Source organism: Macrobrachium nipponense, chromosome 6 (assembly GCF_015104395.2).
Source record: "Macrobrachium nipponense isolate FS-2020 chromosome 6, ASM1510439v2, whole genome shotgun sequence".
NCBI lineage: Eukaryota > Metazoa > Arthropoda > Malacostraca > Decapoda > Palaemonidae > Macrobrachium > Macrobrachium nipponense.
This window is the reverse complement of record NC_061108.1, coordinates 60,122,150-60,150,034: the sequence shown is the minus strand read 5'-3', so window position 1 is coordinate 60,150,034 and position 27,885 is coordinate 60,122,150. Positions and strand designations below refer to the sequence as shown.

The 27,885-nt window shown below is 41.9% G+C and overlaps 1 pseudogene; it reads left to right on the top strand.

The window, feature by feature from the left end:
• The first annotated feature begins 2,821 nt into the window (after nucleotides 1-2,821).
• The window catches only part of LOC135216535 (kinesin-like protein KIF3A), a 133,055-nt pseudogene continuing 107,991 nt past the window's right edge, over nucleotides 2,822-27,885 (top strand).

Below are 27,885 nucleotides of genomic sequence, written 5' to 3'. Positions count from 1 at the left end.
CTCCTAGGCAGGGAACGAAAAACACTTTTCATCAAAGAAATATTTAAAATTATAGAAGAACCTGAAGACATCGCAAACCGAATACTAGTGGTGTCAGTTCAGGATGATTATGTATAGTCATAGCAAAGAGGAGCTTCAAACAGAAATTGAAAGATGTAACAATTACTGCAGTGTAATGGAAGTAGTAAAAGTAAGAGACTCTAACTTGGTAAAATTCAAAATTGAAAATCATGAAATGACTAAAAATGCTTTGAACCGAGAGATCCTTCTTTTCTTCCAATCACTCTGGGGAAATCAACTAAATTCAGACATATATACAAAAATAAAGCAATGCATGAGATGTTACAAATACGACAATGAGTGAAACACTTGCAAAAAAGACAAGGACTACAAAATATGCTCCAATTACAGCAGTCATGAACACAGGTATACTGGTTGCCACTGCGCAATCTCAAAGTGCATAAATTGCAACGGCAGTCATCCAACAATGGCCATGAGATGCCCAGTGAGGAAGAGGATATATAAGGAGTTAATAAAAGAGGAAAGGCAAAAGAGAAAAATAACAACAACAGCACCAACATATGTATCAGTAGCAGCCAAAATGCAGCAAAGATAAATAGACAAGCCATTAATAAACAAGAAACAGCAGGATGGAAGAACAAACAGAATGTTTCATCAAATAACCATAATGCAGTAATAAACACAGCCCTCACATTGGCCAATACGAATGAAGCAGCAATCCCGGGCACATTCCAAATCACGCTAGACAAAATCTATGAAGCTAATGGGCTTCCAAAAGTTATAATCCCCAAAGAAATAATATTTTCAGAGGCAGTAACAGAAAAAATGAGCTGAACAAGAAGGTAGAAATTATATTCAACAGTCCCAGGGACAACCAGAAGAAACTCAAGGAAACGAGAATTATGAAAATAAAAAACGACAGAGAAGTACCCAATCAATCGCACCGGACAGGAGACCGGCTAAAATAATGATAACAAATGAAAGTGAGACGAAAGTAGCTGGGTACAGGGAAGAGCAGAAAACCACAAAGAAAGAAAAATAGCCCAACATGATCATATATGCAAGCATAAATACTGCAATGCCAAGTAAGCCATCCAAAGAAAAAATGATCGATATGATTTTTTCAACAGGTGAATTAAAGTATGGGTATGCAGGGGATGTGCCCAACGATGAAGTGAAAAGAGCAATAAAAGATGGAACTCTCGATCTGACACATGAAAATAACCAGAGTAAATGAAGAAAGATTCCAAAACATTCAGATGGGTCACCGGAAACTAAGGCAACAAACAATCAATTAGTCAAAACCGGAAACAAATATCTTTGAAATGGAGAAACTAGTAATAATACAATATAATGTGTTGAAATGGACTTTCAGTAGAAAAAGGGAACTCACTGCCTATTACAAGCAAATAGACCTACATATAATGCTCTTAAATGCAACGGGAATTACAAATGACGCACCCTTGAAGATATATGGCTACAATGTCTATAAACGAAATATCTGTAATGAAGACCACGTAGGCACAGCGGTAGCAGTAAAAAAAATCTAGATCATAGGCTTCTGGATGTACTTGCAGTGGAAGTCAAGACTAGAAGAGGACCAGTCGCCAAAAGTACAACATGTCTGCCACCAAGAAGACGACTCTTCTCCAGAGAGGACATAAAGACTATACTTCAAAGACGACTGCCAGCCTACTTGTTTGGTGACCTAGATGCATCTCATGGCCAAATGGGCTATGAGAGGAATAATGCTAATGGAGACCAAGTGCATGACCTAATAAATAGAGGAATAGCCTCACTCCTGGGCCCAGATTTCCATACCTACATAGGCCTAAATTTAGGTAGACTGGACATTGTACTAGCTAACAGGCAAGCCCACCTGAACAATGCACTCCAGCAAGGTGCACTAACATCCTCCGATCATCTACCAGTGATCCTGACTCTAGCTACAAAAAGCATTGTGATCCCCACAGCTCCAAGAAACTGTCCCGCAAATGCAGAGTGGGAAAATTTTTAAAACCAACTAGAGAGGGAAGCCCACAGAGTAAATGAACAGCAAGAAATAAAGGACAAAACCTACATCGATAACAAGTTAAAGGCTTGATTCAGAACCATAGCGAGAGCAGTTGAGGACAACATCCCTACAAGATGGTTCAGAATACTAAAAGCTCCAGTGGCAAACGACCAACTGAAATTACTGCAGGGGCATCTTGAAAAACTAGAAACAGCTTCAAGATTAAACAGGTGGACAAGGGAGATGTTCCACAGGGCAAAACAACTGCAAACCCTAATAGGGGAAGAATCCAAAATCCCCCATGATAATCATTGGGAAAAGATCGTAAAAACAGCAAATGATCTATACGGGCAGCCAGCGAAAATCTGGGAAAACATCAGCTGACTACTAGGTAAAGAAGGTGATTTGGTCCCATATAATTGATAATAATATGAAAATCTACCAAGATAACGAAAGAGAACTGGCATTCAGAGAATACTGGAGGAACACCTTCAGAATAACTGAGGAAGAAAATAGAAACTTCGATAGCGAACAAGATAGAGAGGTAGAAAAGGCAATATTCAGGGAAAGAGAAAATATAACACTTCACCTAAGAGTAGACACCAGTAGGTTGGACCCAGATAATCCCATGACTAAACCGATAGAATTAAATGAAACAAAATCCATCATAAGAAGAGGAAAGAAAAGGAAAGCCCCTTGAAAATCAAATATAAAAAAAGAGCTAATGCAAAATCTACCTGATGCTATGCTGGATATATTAAAAGAAGAACAAATGAAAACATTAGCATGGGCTACTACACAGACATCTATAAAGAAGGGCTGATACGATTCCTAGGAAAACCAGGGAAGGACCCAAGACATGTGGAAAATTACCGCCCAATAACCCAGATGGAACTTCCTGGCAAAATTGTGGAAACCATAATTGAAAAGAGGCTAGTGAGATTCCTCAATGAAAATGGGTTGACAAACAAGAACCTGTATGGATTCACAAAAGGTAGAGGGACTCAATTGGCCACTGCAGTACTATATGAGAACATAGCGCTGTCACAGACTGAAGGGCAAGGGTGCAATGTGGTCTCTAGGGACATTGCAAAAGCCTTTGATGAAGTACGGCACAATGGCCTGAAATATGAAATGATGATCACTCCCATGCCAAACGTCATGCTACGGCTACTGTGCTGCTTTTTGGACAACAGGAAAGCACAAATAACAGGTCCTGAATTCCCAATACAAAGTGGAGTTCCCCAGGGGAGTGTGTTGGCACCCATACTTCTCAACTTTTATACAAGAGATGTCCCTGCCCCTGCTGCAGGCTGTCATCAGATTGTATTTGCAGATGACCACATACAAATAATAACATATCCAAATAAAAGAGGTAAAAAAATGCTAGCCCTAAAACCAGCAAGGTAAATAAATAAGATAAATGAGTATGAGAAGAAATGGAAAATAGCCATTAGCCAAGAAACTTTTCAACTACTATCAGTGTCTATCCAAAACCATCGGATGTAATTGTGGATGGCAGAAGGATTCCCTTCAAAAATTCCATCAAGGTCCTAGGAGTCACTTTCACCAGAACAGGGCTAAAACACCATCTGCTAAACTGCATGAGAAGAGGGAGGTCATCAGCCAAGAAGATTAGAAGGTTCAGTTCAGTGTCCACTGAAACGTACCTAATGTTGTACAAAGCGCTGGTGAGACCACTGCTAGAGTACCCATCAGCAATTCTAGCAGCAACATGTAAAACCGCAATTATGCAGTTACAATCCCTTTAAAATAAAGTCATAAGAAAAGCTTACAAAGAGTTACTGCCATACTACAATACTATAAGAGAATTGCATGAAAGCAACGATGGAGAGCTTCAACTGTAGGGTTCACAGGCTAGCTAATAAGACGTGGGACAGGATGGCTGAGATGAACGATAACCTATTGGAGAGGAGCAGAATGCAAACTGAGGAAGAAAGAAGGGACCTCAAAACATGGCCGAGATTAGGGCCTAAGATAGTAAAAGTGCCACCTGATCCAATATGCAGAATTGGGGGCCAGTATGAATGTGTGTGCATGGAGATGTGTGAGCGTCTGCAAGCGGGCGTGTCTGGGGAAAAAAATGGTAGATGAGTGTGTCTGTATGAGTCAGGTGTGTTGCATGAGGAAAATGATAATAGTGAAAATAACTATTACCACTAAATTCCTAGCACTGATGTAGCTAGTTATAATACATTGCTATTCCCTCAGAAATACAATTATACTGCACTGTATATGTTGAATCTCATCTGTCCAGTAACTATACTCTAGTTCCCTATACAAAAAAAGCCACATCTGCAATAGAGAGGCAATCTAATCACTTTAACATCGACACCACCCGCCACTGACGCAAAAAAAAAAAAAAAAAAAATCCCATCATCATCACCACCTCCAGATCCTCCCACCTCGCCAAAATCATGCACCGAATGCACCCTCACCAAAGCAAAGGGGTCTGCCCCCTTCTATTCATCACTAACACTACTTTTATTTCTTCCTTAACTCTAAACCTGTCCCCATACCTCCACATCCCTTACCCTCACCCCTCACCCCAATTAGTTCCATCTTTCCCTATCCCCCATAAGTCTAAGTCTATCATCAGTCTACTCAAAGCCACAGCCTTGAAAATATCTGGTCGAATCCAGAAGAAACGTAGGTATAGAATAATCTACGGACATTGCACACCAGATTTCAATATTGATGTAAATTTCATAAAATTCATTGATCTTGACTTTTCATCTGTATCCAATAGGCGCGTTATTCGCCAACCTAAATGATATTGAAAAAGCCGTAATAAGAAGAATAGAGAAGAACATCTATGAAATAAATGCAGCTGAAGCAGCAATCTCCGTCAATAGAACATGCTTGAAAGAGAGTCTTCTGCCGAGATAAACATTTTACATACATCAGCAGATGAACTTCTAAGCAGTGGCGTAGCTAGGAGTCTGTCTGTGGGTGGGCACCTAGGGGGCACAGCTGAATATGGGGGGACCACTAGGCATATTCTGAGACCAGCGATGGATATTCAGGCATTATACAGGTATCTGTGATTATGCTATATTGTATCAAGTAAAACAGAGATGTACAGAAATCAGGTACATTATAAATATACGTAATTACAGAATAGGAATTACAGATATGAAACTGAAACACATAAAATGAGCTATGCAAAACACAGTGATTCCTGTGTATATAGAAATTGTAAAACATAAGCATGAAAATACAAGAAGAAAAAATAGACTTTTTTTATAAGTCTATTATGTAATAGGTACTCTTGATAAAATTATGGATGACGTGATGAAATAATATAATATATATATATATATATATATATATATATATATATATATATATATATATATATATATATTGAAAGTAACAAAATTTAAAAAAAATGCTTGCTATACGTTATATGTAGAAGCAGCAGACTACTGCGGCATGACCCATTTTAATAATATTGTCTTGTTCCTGTGATTTTCTGCAAGCCTATCTACAAATTCCTCTAAATCTAGTCTTTTAACTCGCATTCTTTCAATTGATAACACAGCAAGATTACTTAATCTGCCATTGCCCATTGCATTTCTGAGAGTAGCCCTAATTAGTTTGCAGAGTTTAGGAAATGCCTCCTCATGTGGATTAAGAAATTTCAGTAAGTTTCTAACAATGATTTAGGCCTTTCAGTGTCACTTACGTCCTTGTAGCGTCTTTCTAACATGCTTTTTGCAGAGTACAGGTCACGTTTGAGATCTTCAGCGTTAGCATTATAGGCATGAAAAAGTAAACACATTTTCTTGAAAGATAAGAATTCCGTAATTTGTTGGTTAAGTGACTGAAATGTTTTCATAAGTGTGCAGGTTTCATCACAGAACCGCCTTTTCATTTCTGACAACATATCGTCTACGATAGGGTTGAAAAAAAAAAAAAAAAAAAAAAAAAAAAAGTGAATTCGTGCTGAATCCTTGACTCTGAGGTCAAAGTTTGTGCTCTGTGCTTCCTGACTGTTAGAATCAACAACAACAAACTCCTGCAACTTTGTAAAAATTCTACGTTTCCTTGATGGTCTGCAGTCTGAAGTATCAAAACCATGAGCTGTTGAGCTCTTCTCCACCTCATCCCACAAAAGATAAAAAGGAAATGGATCTGAACGCGTTTCTTCAAGCTGAACTGTTACAATTTCAATTAATTCGACAGCTTTTACTAAGTCAAGGTTAGGTAGCTGACTATGGCAAATTTCATCATTGATTTATCTTACCAAGATTTTCTCATGGTAACTAACCTCATAACAAAATGAGCATTTATTTGGCATATCAGTCCTCTTGCATCTATAGCCCTATCTGAAAAGACTGATTTCGATGTGTGTGTGCGCGCGGGTATAATATATATATATATATATATATATATATATATATATATATATATATATATATATATATATATATACGAGGGTTAAAATTACCCTCGTTTAAATAATTGGAGAGAACTCCTAAATGGAAACGTATCCTAGCTTCCATCGTTCCCTTCAAGTGTTACCTCTGTAGCTAGCTGTGAAATCGATTGTTAAGCTTTAGGCAAATTCAAACTCCCGCTATTACAAAAATATAACTTTTTACTTCCCAAAAATAGCTAACATGAAAATGGAAGAAAATGAGTTAAGAGTATCTCAAAAAAACACACACACACACACGTTAAACTATGACATTCTTCCCCAAATCATATTTAAGTAAGTACCCCCTCTTATCTCTTTCTGTCCAAAAATTCATAGTCTATCAAAAGTTAATACAAGTCTAGAGAAACCCCATTTTTCTATATGTTGACTTTTAAGCCATCTGAAAATGAGAATATAATGATCAAACAATGAAATATTAAAGTTTGTCAATAAATGAGTGTTGCATCGCACTCCCCTTTCTCTAGAACTGAACTCAATGTCACTACATAAAGACATTAACTTTTCCAAAGTTTTCCACTTTACCTTACAACAGACCTCCAACGCCTCTTTTGTTGCGTGTTCCACACACGCACAATCAATATCAGGTAATAACCCCTTTAATTCTCATACTAGAGATTATATCTCATTTACTGTTACCCAAGTACGAATGTACTCCCACTAACAGACGTACGGATGTACGCATGTTACTTAACACACGAATGAACTCACGCTAGTCCATTCTCATGTACAGTCACGCACAATAGTTCGTTCCCTCCGCTGATCCAGAGTGAACACGAATCCGCGACTATGAAACCCCGAAGCAGTTGAACAAGTAACTAACGGAGCATACAATAGATGTTGCGCCGTCAGGCCAAGGAAGGAGGAGTGGGCAGCAGGTATTTTTCTTGAGCATAGAGTAAAGTATCCATAATCTATTAACGTTAATTAAGAGAGTGGTCGTGAACATTTTGTTGTTGACGATTCTGGGTTTGAGTGTAAAATGTGCATTTAAGGAAATATGCGAAATAAACATGAGACTAAAAGTGCTTAGGAACTCAGTATTTATGAAATAGCATTTCCTATAGATTATTAAATCTTATATACTGACATGACTGTCCACGAGATCGATACAAAACTTTCACCAACAGTGTCAACGGTGGTGCTCTGTAAGCAGCAAGCCACCTCTTTATATATATATATATATATATATATATATATATATATATATATATATATATATATTATATATATATAGAACATCTATATCAGCAAATTAGCAAAATTTTCAGTTCACTTACTTTATTGAGGTAGCAACCATACACACAGATACATGTCTATATACTTATACAATTCATGATTGGGCCAACCTCCAAAGAGAAAGCGGGCGATGTGGGCAATAACACTAAAAAATTACTGCTAACTGTAATTTTCTTTATTTACTAAATGTTAGTAACTAAAACAACATGAAATATTAGGGTAATTTCACCAATATAACAGGTTCATATTTGGTGGAAAAGAGAAAGACAGAACCACAGAATATAACAAGACAAAGATAAGTAGAGAGAAAGAGAAAGAGAGAGAGAGATAACTTATTAAGTTCTTTTCTAGATTATGGTGTGAAGAAGCCTCGTGTTCTTATTTCCTTCCTAGCACCAGGTCGGTTGCAGAATATCAGTTATTATCAATTTTACTATATTTCTTTCGTAAGGATATTTTCATCCTTGTTTTCAAGATGCATTGTAATACAAAAATAACTTAACTCAATTTCTGTGTTTCAAGAAGCAAAGTAGTTTTCTAGTGCCGATGTAGATATAGCTCATTCTAATGTGTAAAAGAATTAATATGTTATTGTAGGAATTTAACTTTTCTCTCCTGTGAAGTCAACTGCCGTGGTCCTTGCCGTTCCCTGACCATTTCCTGTCTTAGGTAGGGTTAGGAACCACTAGCTTCTACCTTTGCATTGGCAAGTTAAGTTGCCTAGTATATGGCCATTCGTAGGCTGCAGCTTTTAGCTCCACTAATTCTATCAGGGCTTAATTCTTCTACCTTTTGGACCCCCTGTTAATATTCCAGCCTTAGTTTCTTAACTGCTGTGCTCTTATTCTGTCTCAACTTTATTACCTCAATCTGTTTTCCTTCCTTTCTTGGAATGAAGCGCGTTTTGTAATTCCCTTTATTTCAAAATAACAAAATGAAAGTAGTGATATTTACAAAGCCTTCTATATTCAAAATTTAAGGCTTATTTCAGTCTGACTAAATGTTAAACTAAAAAACCATCACATTTTTCCGACAATCTAGCAGATAACTTTGAACCAATATCACATTTTTTTTCATTTAATTTTGAGATACTATAAATATTACTTTTCACTTTAAACCTTTGAAATATGCATGATCTTCCAAAACATTAGCATTAATAGGTAATCAAGTAAAAGGAACATAACTACAAACATGTGAGCTAGTGTTAATATTTTATCATTATTTTTAGTATGATAATATACAAAGAGTAGGATGTCCAATCTCCATCTGCATCTGTGATCTCACACAGACGATCAGGTATGGAATCTACAGCTTATATTATGTAACAGAAGTGTGGGTTATGTATTTGATTTCCCTGGAACGTGTTTTACGCAGATATTTTTTTTCTTTATCAAGCACGCTTCTGCAATACATTTTCTTAACCTTACATGTCATGTCGTTTTCATTGTTGTATTTAATATTTGACGACATTGCTGACTCTGTAATTGTTTTTAAATTGCAACAGTTTCTTCGTTACACATCTTTGAGAGGTACAGTATTTAATTGTTGTCATTATCATCCGTATTAAACAGTATTATTGACATTTGTGTTCTAAGGATGCGTTCACACCAAATGCGTCGCCTTATATAGGAATGGGGTTGTTAGGAGTTTCTACTTTATTTCTATATTGGATTTCAATTTACGAATCAAGTTATGCTCTAATAATATTGTACTCCTTTATATCTGATTTTCACTTTTATATAGGATAATTAAATTTCGTTTTACCTTTTCTTTGTATGCATGTGATATAAATTTAAAATCTTAAAACTTACCTATGGTTTTTGAAAATCATTATGGTTGAGTAGTTGATTATTATATATAATATATATTATTTCTCTTGATGTCTCGGCTAATTCATTTAGAATTATATCTTTTAGTTATTTTGTCAAATTCAATAAAAAATAAAACGTAGCCTAGAAAAATTGTCATTTTTTGCTTAGTTCCAATTGCCCGCCTGTAGTTGGTATTGTTATTCTTGTAGAAAAATAGGTAAATAAAGGAAAATCCCTAAATATATTTTAATAGATAAGACGATAAGAGACCAAACAAAAAGATACGTACTGCAAAAAGATCCCGTACGAGAGAGAGAGAGAGAGAGAGACGAGAGAGAGAGAGAGAGAGAGAGAGAGAGAGAGAGAGAGAGAGAGAGAGAGAGAGAGAATTGCAGCAATTTATTACACCTAGAAACAGTGCATGATTAAAAATCTTTCAGAATGTTTCCTGCTATATTTTGATAAATCGAAATATCTCTTGTGAAATATTGAAAATCAAGGAAAAAGCGAGAGATACAGAGGAGAGTATATGAACTGGGTATTCCAGTTTGAAGAAAATGTGGCCTTACCTGGCCTTGGCAGCAGCTGTTGTGGGACGTTGTTGTCTAGTAGATGTTGTTTGAAATACGGAGAGAAGTCTAACGCAAGGATAGTCATGTTGTTTATAGGCTGCCTATTCACTGGTGAGGTTCCTCCTAATTACTGATGATGGAGGTGAACAGCCCAAGGAAATGGAATTGCACGAGAGAATTTCGGCCTTGCGAGACACCACACAGTACCAGAGAGAGCAGCAGGTGAACTTGGACAGGATAATTTTTCAGCTGCAACAGAGGCTTGACTACAATGAAGAGATTCAGAAGGCGGGCGGAAAGGAAGAAAGCACTCGTGTGATCCAGATAACTCAGGAGGTGTTGCAACAACAGGCCTGGCAAGAAAGGGCCCACTTATTCGAAGGTGAGACGTTGTTTCTGAAGGAGAACGATCAAGTGAAGATGGAAAAAAAAGCAGTTGGAAGACAAGATTCTCAAGACACAGAAGAAAATCAGCAGTTGATGGATTACACAAAGGAAATTGGGCAGAGAAACGATTCCCTATGTGAGAGGATAAGGGAACCGACAGTGCAATTGCCAGAGGCAAACTGCCAGGTTGAGAGGCAAGAGAAACTGCTACGACAGAAGGAGAAAGACCTGCAGATATATACCGAAGAAGCGGCGAGGATGGCGAGGCTCGTCCAGGAATGAAAAGACGCGACCGAAAAGCGCTAATCCGACAGAAAGGACGCCGAGGTCAGGTTCCAGCTCCTGCAGAAGGAAGTGGAAGACCTCACGAAGGAAACGTGTGGACTCCATTGTGACGTTCAGGTTGCGAAACTGAAGAGAAACGAGCTGAGGTGCCTTCTAGAGGAAGGAAATCATCGCTTCAAGTCGCTGTAAAGGAAGACGGGTGTCCAGGGCGAACGAAACGACCAGTTGGAAGATGAGGTTCGACAGCTGCGAGGAGCGAAGAAGAAATTGGTTTGCCAGCTCAAGAACCTCCAGGGGAATTACAGATGCCTGGAGACGGACAAAAGGAAAATGAAGGAGCAGCTGTCCATCTTCAAAGAGTGACGCGATCAGATGTCAAAAATTTGAGGAGAATGTTTGTTGTATGAAAGGTTTTTTTTTATTTATTTAAATCAATAAAGTTTATTTACAAACTGCGATTTTCATTTACACAATAATTTTTTGCAGCAAATTTTGTTATTTCCATAACAATTCGAGTTTAACTCAAATTTAAAGGACTTCTTTCATAAATCCATCTGTTACAATTGATTTTAGTTTGCAATGGATTTTAGGAGTGAACTGCAATACATTATTTTATCTTTGAGAAAACTAAGGGTTTGTATTTCAGGTGTCCCAGGACAGGCGGACGTGGCCCACTAGGTGTCCTGAGACAGGCGGGCAAGGCCCGCCAGATGTCCCAGGAGGGGCAGGCGAGGCCTGCCAGGTGTCCCATAACGGTCGGGCGTGGCCCGCCAGGTGTCCTGGGACGGGCGGGCGTGGCCTGCTTGGTGTCCTGGGACAAGCGGGCGTGGCCCGCCAGGTGTCCCAGGAAGGGCGGGCCCTTGCCCGCCAGGTGTCTCGGGACAGGCGGGCCCTTGCCCACCAGGTGTCCCGGGACATGTGGGCCCCTGCCCGCCAGGTGTCCCGGGACGGGAGGGCCCTTCTCTGCCAGGTGTCCCGGGACAGGCGGGTGAGCCCCGCCAGATGTCCCGGGACGGGCAGGCATGGCCCGCCAGGTGTCCTGGGATGGGTGGGCATGGCTCGGCAGGCAGGTGTCCCGGGACGGGCAGGCTTGGCCCGGCAGGCAGGTGTCCCGGGACGGGCAGGCGTGGTCCAGCAGGCAGGTGTCCAGGGACGGGCGGGCATGGCCCGCCAGGTGTCCCGGGACGGGTGGGCAAGGTCCACCAGGTGTCCCGGGACGGGTGGGCAAGGTCCACCAGGTGTCCCGGGACGGGTGGGCAAGGTCCGCCAGGTGTCCCGGGACGGGTGGGCAAGGTCCGCCAGGTGTCCCGGGACGGGTGGGCAAGGTCCGCCAGGTGTCCCGGGACGGGTGGGCAAGGTCCGCCAGGTGTCCCGGGACGGGTGGGCAAGGTCCGCCAGGTGTCCCGGGACGGGTGGGCAAGGTCCACCAGGTGTCCCGGGACGGGCGGGGATGGCCCGCCAGGTGTCCCGGGAGGGGTGAACATGTCCGGCCAGGTGTCCTGGGACAGGAGGGCGAGGACCGCCAGGTGTCCCGGGACGAGAGGGTGTGGCCCGCCAGGTGTCCCGTGAAGGGCAGGCATGGCCCTCCGCCGCCAGGCTTCCCGGGATGGGCGGGCATGGCCCGCCAGGTGTCCCGGGACGGGAGGGCGAGGACCGCCTGGTGTCCCAGGATGGGAGGGAGTGGCCCGCCAACTGTCCCGGGACGGGAGGGAGTGGCCCGCCAGCTGTCCCGGGACGGGCGGGTGAGGCCCGCCAGGCGTCCTGGGACGGGCAAGCCTTTGCCCGCCAGGTGTCCTGGGATGGGCGGGTCCTTGCCCACCAGGTGTCCCGGTACATGTGGGCCCTTGCCCGCCAGGTGTCCCGGGACGGGAGGGCCCTTCTCTGCCAGGTGTCCTGGGACGCGCGGGAGAGGCCCGCCAGGTGTCCCGGGATGGGCAGGCATGGCCCGCCAGGTGTCCCGGGACGGGCGGGCGTGGCCCGGCAGGCAGGTGTCCCGGGACGGGCGGGCGTGGCCCGGCAGGCAGGTGTCCCGAGACGGGCGGGCGTGGCCCAGCAGGCAGGTGTCCCGGGACGGGCGGCCGTGGCCCGGCAGGTGTCCCAGGAGGGGCGAACGTGTCCCGCCAGGTGTCCAGGGACGGGAGGGCAAGGACCACCAGGTGTCCCGGGAAGGGCAGGCGTGGCCCGCCGCCGACAGGCTTCCCGGGATGGGCGGGCGTTGCCCGCCAGGTGTCCCGGGACAGGAGGGCGAGGACCACCAGGTATTCCGGTACGGGAGGGAGTGGCCTGCCAGCTGTCCCGGGACGGGAGGGAGTGGCCAGCCAGCTGTCCTGGGACGGGCGGGTGAGGCCCGCCAGGTGTCCTGGAACGGGCAAGCCTTTGCCCGCCAGGTGTCCCGTAACGGGCGGGCCCTTGCCCGCCAGGTGTCTTGGGACGGGCAGGCCCTTGACCGCCGAGTGTCCCGGGACGGGCGGGCCCTTGTCCGCCAGGTGTCCCGGGACGGGATGGCGTATCCCGCCAGGTGTCCCGGGACGGGCCGGCTGGCCCGCTAGGTGTCCCGGGACGGGCAGGCGAGGCCCGCCAGGTGTCCTGGCACGGGCGGGCATGGCCCGCCAGGTGTCCCGGGACGGGCCGGCTGGCCCGCTAGGTGTCCCGGGACGGGAGGGTGATGCCCATAGAGGTATTAGTTTTAGAACTGGAAGCAGACTGTCCAACCCAGAAAAATCCAATATAAGGAATCATTCCAAATTATGCAAAACATACATAGATAACAAAGATTTTCAGATAATAGGACAAACGCAGAAAAACAATGACCTAACAACCCTAGAGTCCATAATGATAAAATTAACTGTCCCATCATTAAACACCCAAACCTCATCTACACAATTGTTCATTGCTTAATGGCCCTATTTGTCTTGTCGTTGCCTTACTGTACGTGTGTGCCTTGTTTATTATTATTGTAACTTTGTTTCAACAGTTTCCTTTCAACTCCCGTCTGGGTAGGTCATTTTCGTGCAAATGGTGTTGTGTTTTTTTGTCTTTTTTGTTTTTATATATGTATATTTTTAAATGAGTTAACATTTTAAATAAGTGATTTTAGTTATATTTTATATTTTATTATAAGTGTTTTTATGATTAATTATTAAGAATCAACTCACTGTATTTCAGCCTTGAAGATGCAACAATGTAGTTGTGAAACGTCGGCATCAGCAATAAACCTTCAATTATATCGAATGCCTTTCCCTGGAAGCCTACAAGTATGATTCCGAAAGCTGCAGCTCCAATTTTTTAATATATATATATATATATATATATATATATATATATATATATATATATATATATATAATCAGTTTGTGTTTGCTACCTCAATAACGTAAGTCGTAATTGAACTAAAACTTTTGCTAATTTGCTGCTATAGATGTTGGTTTTCTTTTATAAGGGGTGTCTTGCAGATTACAGAGCAACACCAATAACACTATTAGTGAATGATTTGTATCGATCTTGTGAACAGTCGTGTCTGTTGATAAGATACGATAATCTATAGGAAATATTAAAATTATTACTGACTTCCTAAGAGCTTTTATCTTATTTATTTCACATATTTCCTTAACTGCACATTTTACACTCAAACCCAGTACCGTCAACAACAAAAACTTCACGCTCGCCACCTTAATTAATGATATTAGATTATGGAGACTTTACTCTTTATTTCAAGAAAAATACCTGCTTCCCACTCCTCCTTCCTTGACCTGACGGTGCGACATCTGTTGGGTGCTTAATTAGTTACACATACATTAGATATTTGTTATAATAAAGCCCACAAAAAGTTTTATAGTGTAAGTAACACGCAGAAAGAAAATTCTAAGAACATTCTCAGTTTGCCTTATTTTAACGGATTTGAAATCATTAAATCATTGTTAAAAACTCTTAATGTCAACCTGGTTTTTTCCTATAATAACACACTAAAAGGAATGTTAATAAAAAATGGCCCCAGAGAAAGCAGCAACCTAATATATAAAATTCCATGTATGGATTGTCCCTCATTTTATCTCGGACAGTCTAGCAAAGGCTTAGAAGTAAGGCTAAGCCAGCATAAATATTCTGTAAGAACTGGGCTAACATCTAATGCAATATTCATTCATTTAAGTGAAAACAACCACCGAATAAATTGGGTTGGTAGTTCAGTAATTGCAAGGTCAAGAGATGTCTTATCACGAAATCTTTTAGAATCTGCTTTAATACAACTTACTTTTCATTGTAATTTCAATGTTAGTCGTGGCCTTTTTCATTTAGATCCTTGTATTTGTAACATGTTTAAGAATGACCTCAAAGATATAATTACAGTTTTAAATAAAAAATTAGTTGCCTTAGAGTTATCTTCGTTGTAATGTATGTCTGACATGTATTGTGAATATGGTTTTGTTTACCAAGTTCTGAATAGCTGTCACCTATAATCCTTTAATTGTCTTGTCCTTGTATCTGATTGTCTTAAACCTTTAATTGCACCCATTGTTTATGCTTGTTTGGGAAGGTTACTCATTTTCCAGGTGTGTCGGATTCTAGGTACTAATCTCTTTATAATCCCTATCTGTCAGTTATACAAATCTTCTTGTATTGTCTTTTTCCTCATGTATGTCAGTTTCTGCTTAGTAAAGGAGTAAAGGACGTTTAACGTCGAAAGGTCTTGCAGATACTCCTTCATTTATTTTTCCTTCGTGGCAAAATATCTTTATATATATATATATATATATATATATATATATATATATATATATATATATATATATATAGTATAATATATATATATATATATATATATATATATATATATATATATATATATATATATATATAACAAGACGCTGAAGGAGACGTCATGAGCTAGTATTTGTCCGTTTATTAAACATGCTGATGTTTCAAGGACACAGCCTCATTTTCAAAGCTGAAAAACGCTATTATAATATATAAAAATGTTACAAAGACTTAAGAATTAAGAGATTTACAAATTAAAAAATATTAAAACTTTTAAAACATTTAAAAATTAAAAATATAATATTCAACAGGCAGAATCCAAGAAACAGACCGTTTTCTTTCAGGAAGGGAACCAAGGACCTAATGACAACAAAAACAGAGACAGGGGCACACTCAAGACAGGTACAGTGTTGTGGAGGTCTTTTGATTGTCAGAAGGGAACAAGCTTCTTAATGTATAAAGATTCAATTATTGCTAATTGATGAGGTGAGGTGGCTCTTGAGAGAATTTTAAAATGTTTATATTCAATATGTTGTTTACGTTTTTTGGCATGATCACGTACATTAGAAAATTCTGGATTAGTTAATTCATTACCTGTTCTGTAACAATCAATTCTGACTTTTAGTAGGCGACGAGAAGCCCTCACATATTTCCCTACCTTACATTTGGGGCAAGTATATAAATAAACGACATTGGAAGTCATCAAGGAGCTTAGTTTGTCTTTATGTCTGAAAAAAAAAGAAACAATGGTTAACGGGTTCTTGGGTATAACTCTATTGTTAACTGCTGGAAGGTGTCCGTAAATAAGGTTATTTAGCTGAACATAAAAAGACTTATCATGAACAAAAGTAATACTAAAGTAAAATGCCAACTTGGGTACAGTAGGAATATTAATAATACAAAAATATTTACTCTGCAGTACAATATGGGATAAAGGGTCCAAGGGGAGTTTACAAAAATGGACGCTGGAGAGAAAAAATAATGTTTCGCATGTCAGTCTCAGATCGTCAGTTTCAAATGGTCCTACCCTATTGATCATGACCCCCCTCCCGTGCAGCCATCTGGCGGAGGCCCACCGAACTGAGAATGACAACATTCCAGGGTGGCCGAAAAGTGACAGATCTGACCAGTCCTTCCTCCTGCTCTCCGATTCAACTATTGGTCAAGCCATATAGTGGGAAAAAGGATACCGGCTGACATATAACACACCTGGATATTACGTGGCGCACGTCATGGCGGTAAGGATGTGTTAAAAGATGCAAGGATTTGAGCCTGTCATCGCCTACTAGCTACCTACTAGGAGGCGAGGCGGTGCTGATGAAAAGCGTAGCTACCTAGCCTAGTAGGTACTATACTTTAGTAGTAGGTAGCTTGAGAGCGTTTATTTCCTTGGATCCTAGTCTTAGGCCAGGTTAGGATACGGCATTCGAGGTCAGGTTACGGTAAGCTGAGTCTGGTTAGGTCATAGCCTAATATTGACTCCTGAAATGCCTGCTAGGCCAGTGGCAGCCCTGACCCCTCACTGCATTCGCTCCCAAATTTACCCTTTGAATGCATCCCGTAGGTAGCCCTAGCGGTAAATGCACATCCTTTTTGTACATGATTAGGCCTAGGCTAACTTATTACTTCCCGAAGACTAATGCGGTAGGGGAAACAACCGACTGGACTAGCCGAGCCACTTTCTACCGCATTTGAAGCCACCCTCTGAAAAAGTACTTTAACATGTCCTGACACCGGAGATGGTCATCAGTCATGAGTTGTTGGTGGTGAGAGCAGGAGCTCGAGACCTCTACTCTCTTTTGAAGTAAGTATTTTCTCCAAAGTTAGAAATTAAGGCCATATTTTAAGATTAAACACAGGGTAATGAAAAGTCTGGCCCTACACTACCTCCATGGCGCTTTAAAAACTTGGCAATTCTATACAATAGCTCCGCCACTAATAATTTTGATAATATTTTTTTTTTTATGAATTACTTAGTGCTTTATTTAAAGCTGACCTTTTTTCAGGAGGAACAGTATTTTTACCCTATTTGTTAACTTTTCCAATCTTGGGGGATGCCGAGTGGGAAACCGGGTTTGGGTGGGGAATGAATTAAGTAATCCGCTTTATAACATACGAATAATGGCACATGTAGAATTAGCAATAAACAAGCCCACCAGCTAATCTAAACAAACCACCTATCCTTACCTAGTAGCCGTATCCTTACCTAGGGCGGGGGGGGGGGGGGGGGGTTGGCCTACCCCTGCGACCCCCCCTTACACAGCCATATTAAATATTATAAGACAACCTAAAGCCCTTTGTGTACTTACTTAGGTTGGAGGGTAAAGGTGAGCTGCCATCTTTAAGAATGCATGGAGCCGATGATCCAATACTTTAAAATGCAATTTAAAATAGGCCAAGAGCCAAATAGTATCCAACAAACTGATCCTTTTGACGACCGTATTTAGGCAACAGATTCTTCAAATTCTGCCACCGCCTCTCAATAGTATTAGTATGAGCTCCAGTGTGCGGGTCCACAAAGTTCAAGGAGTGGTTGACTTAAATGAAGAAATCCCTCCTCATTTAGGCAATCCTATGCCTTCCAACAGTCGGAAATGATGGTAGTGCCGGGCTCTATATAATCCCTTATCACTGTTAAAAGGGTCACTTTGTCCCTACTTTCTACAGGAATAGCAAAGAAATCTCTATTCTCCCTGCAAATCTCTCCAAACACCCACTGGCCTGTCACTACTCTGCCTACATTATATTTTTGCCTTCCAAATTTGCTCTCATCAATTTCAACAGTTTTGCCTAGGCCACCAATCGTACCTTTCCGACTCAATACCCAATGCACAATAACCTCACGTATGAATGAGCACCAGTCATTTATAGTTTTGTGAGAAATTCTTAATTCATTTTCAACAAATTCATAACTAAATTTAACACCAATATAATTATATACAAGTAACAAATTAGATTCTATATCTAAATGAGACTTTTCAAACCAAGTTCCCTTAAAAATGGATACGTAAAAACTACACTTTTTTTTCACTTTCTTCTTGTTTTTCAATGCAACATGCCTTCTGTCACACTGAAAGGCTTTTTTGTTAATATCATGTCGGCACTTAGAACCACAGGTGAGGCAAATAGTATCACTTTCACTTTTGATAACACCGTGATCTTGGCAGTACTTTATTATTCTTTCGATGTTACCACAATAAGGCAGAACAAAATTTTATAATTTAAATAAAAATTGAAATGAGGATTTTGGGGGAAAATCCACAGAAATTGATGTCAAAGTAAATGGTAAATGAGAAACCGCACCAGAAGTTGAAGGTTGACACGCTTCCATGGCTCTCAAAAGACTGAAAAATTAGCAGTGGAAATTCTGTGAAATGTGTCAAAAAGTGTTAGTTTCCTAGTAAAACTGCCACGTGATTGGGTATTCAAGTCATGTGATTCTAGTTTTGTTAAAATGCTAGTCCCAAGTAAAATGTGGATAATCATCATTGGTTAAAAACTATGACGTTTGTGTGATGTCTTGCTACGTATAATACAGTCGATGATGTAATAATGGCATAATCTATGTTTTTAACGAACAAACGAGAGCTCAGTCTGAATAGGAATTTGAGAGAGTTATGAGTCGAGGGGACTGAGTTTTTTCAGATGGGTCAATTTATTGTTTTTGATTCTTAAACCACTTCTAGACCTAGCGCGCTTAGATTATATATCAAACGGAACCTTGGACTTCCCTCTTTTTAGTGAAAGTACTGAAATTTGATAATTTGCTGGCAGAGCTATTGTATAGAATTACCCAAAATTTTTACTTACAAACAACTATGAATATTTCGAAGAGTGACGCCATCTCGATGTTTGCAGTCGCTTGTCTCAACAAACTTCCCATTTCCAGTGCTTAATCCGCACACCACTTGTACCTATAGACGTTGGGGCACTTTTATCACAAAATCGTAAACCGACTTCCAACTACTACTTTTTTACGGAAGCTATGATTTTGGTAGAAGAAGAAGAAGCATGCCCTAGATAATTATTAAATAAATATAGTTAAACAGCAGTATAAGGTCATGAATTGCATAAATATTTTTACATATTCCCTGATTATTAATTTTGAAAATATTCATTGCTGAAAAAGTAACCAGATTCCTAACTCAGATATATATCAACAGTTGCTTGTGAATGGTACCTACAGTGTTCTTCACGCTCTTCAATTGTTTATCAGTGTTGCCAATTGGTATGTGTTTACCCTCCAAATGGGGTTTAAGACTTACACAAAACTGGGGAAATAAGTGAAATTAGCATATCTGTTTTTAGTATATATACATATTAGAGCAATTTTATCATTATTGCATTAGGTACTATGACAACTAGAATTCACAGAAACAGTTTGTAAATGAATTGGCGTAGCCTGTGTGTGAAGCTCCACTAGATTGGCAACGATGAGTCATTTTGCCGTTGTCTGCTCGTATGTACTCAGAAATATCTGTAATTTTTCGGGGTTGGTTGCAAAAAAAGGATAATAGACATGATTAAATAAACATTTTGAAGTAACAAAATAAAGTTAAGCTAAATAATAAATAATAAGTAAGTAAACAATTAAGGGAATAAAGCTTTGCACCTCATAAGCCGTGTAGTCGTGTGCTGTCCCAGTAAATGTGTTTGTGGAGTGAGCAGTTAGGAACCAGTAACCGCAACGTAGTTCAAGTGCAATTTGGAGTTGAATTAAGGCCAAAATGTGCATAATTACAATCAAATAAGCACTGTGGAGTTTCAGTTGTGATGGCAGTGAGGATAAAACCACCGATTACAAGGTAAAAATGAATTTTGTACATGCAACTTCCCCGGCAGATATATACTTAGCTTATGTCTCCGACGTCCGACAGAATTCGAATTTCGCGGCACACGCTGCAGGTAGGTCAGGTGATCTACCCCCCTGCCGCTGGGTGGCAGGAATAGGAACCATTCCCGTTCTAGAACCAGATTTTCTCTGACTTGATTTTCGTTTTTCATAGCCATCGATCTTCTGGGCTGTCTTTTGCAGGGAAGTACTGGGTCTTTGGTTCGGCATACGCTTTTATTAACTTTTTAATGAATTTGGCTTCGAAAATTTAGAAGAATATATGACGTGTAACTACCGAAATTTTCGGTTGACACTCACATAGTTTGCAAGAAAGGGAAATATTAATATTTTATTAATTATACGTGTAATAAGTGTTAGAATTGATTGAGGAAATAAACTGACTTCCTACTTTAGGGAGTCAGTAAAGCATGTAACTAGATACGTTTCTTTTAAAAGTTTTTTGGATACTCTTACTAACGAGCAATTAGAGTATTAACAGTACTATAACTGGTTCACTTAAGGTAGATTCTTGGGTGATCCCTATGCCTACGAGACGTTAGTTTGGCGGCCGCTGATTGGCTGGGAGCTGCCTACCTCCCGGTACCAGCCAATCAGCGGCCACCAAACAAACGTCTCGTAAGAATAAGGGTCATCCGAGAATCTACCTTAAGTGATCAGTTATAGTAGTGTTGCATCCTCATCACCTTCTTACTTCGCAGAAACTTCAAATTCATAATTGCAATTTGGAAGACAAGGATTGTGGCTCAAAATGCGAGCTATTAAAAGGTAAGAAGTGATTACTAGTGTTCCCCATTGCAGTGGAGGGGGCGTCTGATCGGCTCTGTCTCGCTCTCAGGCCTAGACCTCTTTCAAGCTCCCAAGCCCAGGGGAGAAGGAATGTCGAAAGCCGTAAGGAGGTTTCAGAGAATCCCCACCGGTCGGCGTCCCCTCGGCAGGTTCTGTAGAGCGTCCCAGACTGCCAAGGATAGCCATTGAAAAGGCATCCTTAAAAAAGTGCGTCTCTTCATCTTACATCCAAAAGAGACGAAGAATGTATATGTTTGGAGTTTGGATGATCTAGCGTCTCTGAAAACTAAGAGAACACTGAGCAAGAGCCAGCCAGGAAGCCGCGTTCCAGCAAGCTAGCGTGAGCCACGTTCCAACAGCCAGCAGCGAGCCGCGTTCCAGCAACTGAGCGCGAGCCGCAGTCTAGAAAATTTTTCTTGGCGCAAGGCGCCTTCAAAGAGACGAAGCGCCAGCCTGGCGCAAATTGTGCCAGACAGACGGCTAGAGCAAGGAGCCTTATAGTAGAGTGGCAATCAGAACGATCCTTCCATTGAACGTTTCCGGGCAAGAGGCTCTTTCTAAAAGGAGTCTAGTAGGCGCTCGGAACTATCAGGGCGCACGGGACCTTCCACGCAAGCGGAACGTTCCAGGAGCGAGTCTCCTTTCTAGCGGTGCGGAACATTCCAGGCGCGCGGAACTATCCAGGTGCTAGGCTCAAGGAGCAGGCGCCAGAATATTCCAAATCTTCTTATGAGAGAGAGGCAGTCGCGAGGCTCCTCTTAGAGTTTTTAACTTGAGCAACTTTCCCCTGGCAAAGGTGCAAGATGTCGCACAGCAAGGCGGCTGTCGCTTTTGTCAGAAGGATTCTGATACTAAGAGAAGCCATTTTTTCATTATTCAGAAGACTCCCTTGTTTGGCAGTTCCTCTCAATGCGGACTCTCTCCTTCATTTGTGCTCATTCCCTCGTTATGAAGAGGCAAGAGCTTTGGGAGTTTTCTTATAAGATCTCATCGACGTTTGGGTATGATGGCGGATAGGAAATATCTACTTCCTTCCGTAAACCCTACAGATGAACAGGAATTCTGTCTCTTCCGCGATTTATGAGGAAATCACGAAGATTTAAAGAGTTCCTGGATTAACTTCCTTCCTTAAGGAGATATATATATCTTTCTATCGTTTTATTAACGAAAAGAACGAAGATAGTAAAAAAAAATTTTCCTCTCTCTATCTGCGTCGGCAGGGAAAGAAGGTAGTAGAGTATCTGCTGTATGAGAATACGATACAGCAAATCATAAGCACATACCGTAGTTACTTCTTTGCTGAGTAACTCAATTACCAGTATCCTTCCAGGAATTTCCTAGGAAGGACTACGCTTAAAGGGATTGTTAAGACAACACCTACTTAGCTTCTAGATTTATCGAAGTCTTGTTTCGCTTAAATATGCATAATAAGAACTTCCTGAAGTTCGATAATAATTTCATAAGATTCCTTTATTGAATGGAGTAGCTGGCAACTCTGGAAGAGTAAGGCCAGACGGCTAACGGAGACTGCTTTCGCTTAGAGACCAACGCAGTACCATGTAGGTGTCGGTCATGATTGGTCAGTTACATCTCTCTCTTCTGCGGGATGGAATGACTAACCGTGTCTCTCCCCTACAATCGCGTTTTTAGCCTCGATTGAGGGGATAGTTAAGCAAACATAAATAAAAAAAAAATATTGTCTGCCTTTTGCTAAGAAGCTTTCAATAAGAAAGATATTACAACATTTCAATGCTGTTTACCGTAGGTAAACATTAAATAAAGGTTCTAACGCAGCGGAACTCTATATTATATAATGCTCTCATGCTTACAAAAGCATGGCTTATTAGAGTACATGCTTAGTGAGAAGATGAATGTAGTAGAGAATTCACTTTAAGACTACGGTATGGTCAAGTCTTATGCACATACCGAGGTTAACTACAGAATTCCTAGTATCCTTACAAAGGTTTCCTAGATTAATGCTGTTTACCACAATGTGACAGTATTATAAAGGATTCTAATACGGCAGAGCACGATAAAATATAATTCTCTCATCCTTTCGAGAAACGCAACACAACCTTTTCAGAATCGGATATTGCTCAAGAGAAGATGGGTGAGTCGGATGGGAAACATTCTTTTTAGTGGCAGAAGTTGTTTCCCTGATTGGACTATACTACGGATATAAAAGTTTTTTTCCTACTAAGAACGGAATTAACATGTGAAGGATGTCGGGTACCATAAAGGCACAGATGTTCTGGCACATAACCTAAAAGAACTAGAAGGAAGCGCCAGCCTGGCGCAAAGCGTCAGAAGCGCCAGCCTGGCACAAATTGCGCCAGAAGCGCCATCCAAGATATTTTCTCGTGTTAGTGAGTTATTAACCTAAGAGTCCAGTAGCCTCTCGGACAGCAGGCTCGGTAACGGCAAGATTCGTTCCTGATTTCATTACCCATTTAATCGGAAAGGGGTTGCTTACAAGGAATGATGAAATGATTATTTTAATCACTTAGGCTAATTCCACGACTCTCTCATATCGCAAAGAGCATCGAGAATCTCTTTTTTTGTTCATGAAACTTACCTGACAGATATATATATAGCTGTATTCTCCGAAGTCCGACAGAATTTCAAAATTCGCGGCACACGCAGTGGGCGGCCAGGTGGTAGTACCCATTCCCGCCGCTGGGAGGCGATATCAGGAACTATTCATTTTTCTATTCATATTTTTTCTGTCGCCGGTCGGTAAACAACTGTTTACAGACCTCCGACCTAGGATTTTGAAACTTCATTAGCCGCTTAAGTATCCTAATTATTCTTTCGATTATTGACTGGGATTTGTGGCTAGGCATACGCTATCGTAATTTTTTCATTGCATTTGATGTCTGAAGCTAGTTAGCCTAGTTTCAGACTTTGTTGTCTGCATGGGGTAAGGTGAGGCTACCGGAACTTTCGGTAGACACTCGCTTAGTATATATGACGTTTACATGTTTTTCTTTGCATAAGTTCAATGTAATTAGTGTAATGTGTTGACTGATTACGGAAGAAGTAGGATTCATGTACGCATTTTAGAGCGGTTAGAATCAGGAGTTTTCCTCCACAGTAAACAGAAGTTAGAAATAATGAACCTTCTAACCTCCTGTAGATTTTATTTTGCCTAACCCTGTGGTATGGCTTACGGGCCTAGTAGAAGTGTCTGCTAGAGGATTACATCAAGTAATCTTAGACTAAAGTGCTCGCTCTCCAATCAGTGTTGTGAAGTGTAGTGCCCCTTGTTTTCATACAATCAACTTACCTGTCAGATATATACATAGCTAAGACTCCGTCGTCCCCGACAGAAATTAAAATTTCAAATTTCGCGCACTCGCTACAGGTAGGTCAGGTGATCTACCGGCCTGCCCTGGGTGGCAGGACTAGGAACCATCCCCGTTTTCTATCATATTTTCTCTGTCGCCGGTGGTATCACATTGTTGTTATTACCTCCTGACTTGGATTCTTTTTTCAACACTTTGATCAGCGTTTTCGACTTTTGGTGACGTATTTGGATCGTGTTTTGGCATTCGCTACTGTGGACTGTTTTTGGAATAACTCTTTTGGATTTTTCTCAGTATGTCTGATTCTAATGTGAGTGTGAGAATGTGTGTGAATGTAGGCTGCAGGGTGAGGATACCGAAAGCTTCTGGTTGCATCCTCACACTGTATGCCGTAAATGTAGGGGGGTGTGCAGTGTTCTGCTATTAACACTTGTAAGGAATGCGAGAGTTTGAATGCAGAAGAATGGAAGACTTTGACTTCTTATTTGAAGAAGTTAGAGAGGGATAGAGTTAGAAGGCTGAAAGGTGTGAATTCAAGGCCTATTGAGCCTTTCAATAATTCTAACCCTACTACTGTAGATTCTCCCTATAAATCTCATTCTCAGAGTGTCTTTTCGGATTCGGCATCGGAAATCGCCAATCTGAAAGCGACGATTCGAGACATGAAGTCCAAGATGGCGGACTCGAAAGGTAAGGCTAGTGATAGTGAAAATTTTAGTGAAGTGAGCCCTATCAGTGTTGTGGAGGGGGCGTTTGATCGTCCCTGCGGCGCTCCCAGGCCTAGACCTCTTCCAAGCTCACATGCCCAGAGGAGAAGGAAAGTCGAAAGCCTTAAGGAGGTCGGAGGGAATCCCCAACGGTCAGACGTCCCTTCAGCTAGCTTTGCTTCATGGCAGCCAGCTCAAGGGCGCTATAGAAAAAGCGTCCTTCGCGAGTGTTTCTCGTCCTCTCCCTCTCCCTCACCTAAACGAGGGTGGAAGGAGTCGAACTTATCGAGACCGCTGAAGCGTCATATGAAGCAAGACATTGATTCTAGCCCGGAGCGCTTCTCGGATGACGCCCCGTCGGCTATTAAGAAGGCGAAGGTGGCGTCAACGTCACCTGACGCTTACGAGGAAGTACCCCATCATGCTTCTTCCCCGAGTGATGACGAAAGGCGTCAGGCACTAGACGTAGGAGAAGCGTCAAGGAAGATCATTATGGCGGTGCAGGAATAACTGTCATCTCTTGTGGGAGTTTTAGCGCCCCGTCGGAAGGACGTGACGCTTCCTATTAAGAAGTCTCGTCCTCTCGCACCTGCTCGGAAGTCGTCTTGTAGAAGTGAAGCGTCAAATCAAGAGGAGCTTAGACGTGACGCTCCGTCCAAGATTGTGACGCCGAGTAAGAAGCCCTTAGAAAGCGAAGCGTCTTCCAACGAAGCGTCATCTAAACGTCAACAAGAGACGTCATACATGACGCTCGGAGAGCGGGAAGCGTCATACATGACGTCTTCTAAAGCGCGAGAGAAGCCGCAGGTTGTGACGCCTTCCAAGTCGATCAGAACGGGAAAAAGGAAAGACTTTCATTCCTTAGCCCCTCTCCGATCAGGAGTTTGTCTCCCCCAGAAGAGGAAAGTTCTGAAAGGAGAACAGAAAACTCAGGATTATCACGAGTTCGAACGAAACTCGGATGATGACGATCTTGGAAGAGAGGGCTTGTCCAACTATAAGGTGTTGACTACCCTGCTTCTGGAGGAATACGGAGACGTGACTCGGCGCTCTCCTTCTCCGCGCTCGCTCTTTTCGAGTGCGAAGGTGAGAAGACTTCGTCTTTTCTGAAGATGAAGGCCCACCATCTCGATGAAGCGGGCTTTACACGCCTTAGACGCCTGGATGAAGTCGAAGAAAAGACTTAACCAGGACAGTATTTTGCATGCCTCCAGCAAGGTTAGCTGGGAAAGAGGCATATGGTACAAGACAGGGGAGGTATGGGTATCGCTCTCCCTTCTACTACAGAGGCAGACTTTTCGACGTTAGTTGACGCTTCAAGGCGTCCTAGTCTTAATTCTGCCCGCATTACTTGGAGTATTTCGGAACTAGATCATCTCCTCAAGGGACTTTTCCATGTATTGGAAGTCTTCAACTTCTTGGATTGGTCCCTTGGGGTGATGTCCAAGAAAGCTCACGATTCGCAGGGAATCGAACCTGAAGCCCTGTTATGCATTTTGTCGTGCATCGACAAAGCAGTACAAGATGGATCTTTGGAAGTCTCTGCATTATTTGGAGCAGGTCTTTAGAAGAAAAGGACAGTGTAGGGCGCCTTCTTAACAAAGGCAGTCTCGCATGCGCAGAGGGCAGCTCTACTATATGCACCTCTTTCGAACTATTTGTTCCCTTATAAGTTAGTGAAGGACGTGGCTCACTCTTTAAACTGAGAAGGGCGACGCAGGATCTTCTGACGCAGTCAGCTAGGAAGAAGAAACCTGCTTTAGTATCGGACAAGAAAGGACCTAGCACTTCTACGCAGCCCTTTCGAGGTGGTCCGATCTCCAGACCTCCCGCAAGAAGGAAGGCTCCAGAGAAGAGAGGTAGGTCCGCCTTTCGTCCCTTTTAAAAAAAAAAAAAAAAGGGAAAATGAAACATTTCTCCTCCAAGCACCAGTAGGTTGCCAGGCTCCTGCGACACTCCCAAGCCTAGACCTCTTCCAAGCTCACGAACACAGAGGAGAAGGAAAGTCGAAAGCCTTAAGGAGGTTGTGGGGAATCCCCAACAGTCAGACGTTCCTTAAGCTAGCTCTGCTTCGTTGCAGGCGGCTCAAGGGCACTATAGAAAGCGTCCTTCGCGAGTGTTTCTCGTCCTCTCCCTCTCCCTCACCTAAAACGAGGGTGGAGGGAATCGAACTTGTCGAAAACCGCTGAAGCGCCATATGACGCCTGACAGGGATTCTAGTCCGGAGAGTTTCTCAGATGACTCTCCGTCTTCTAGCAAGAAAGCAAGAAGGGGGCGTCAGCGTCACCTGAAGTGTACGCGGAAGTACCCTTTCCTTTTTTCCCCACCGAGTGATGACGAAAGACGTCATGCACTGGACGTGGGAGAAGCGTCAAAGAGAATCATTATAGCAGTTCAAGAGCAACTGTCATCTCGAACGCAACGTCGGAAGGACGTGTCGCTTCCAATTAAGAAGTCTCGTCCTCTCTACCTGTTCAATGACAAGCGTCATACAGACGGGAAACGGCTAAACGTCTTACAGAAGCGTCTAGTGCGAGAGAGAGAACAGGTGCTTACGAGAGTTTCGTAACGCCAGAGAGAAGTAAGACGTCTTTTAGAAGCGAAGCGTCATTGGAAACGGAGCATAGACATGACGCTCCGTCCAATATTATGACGCCAAGGAGGACGCCTTTGGAGAGCTGAGCATCTT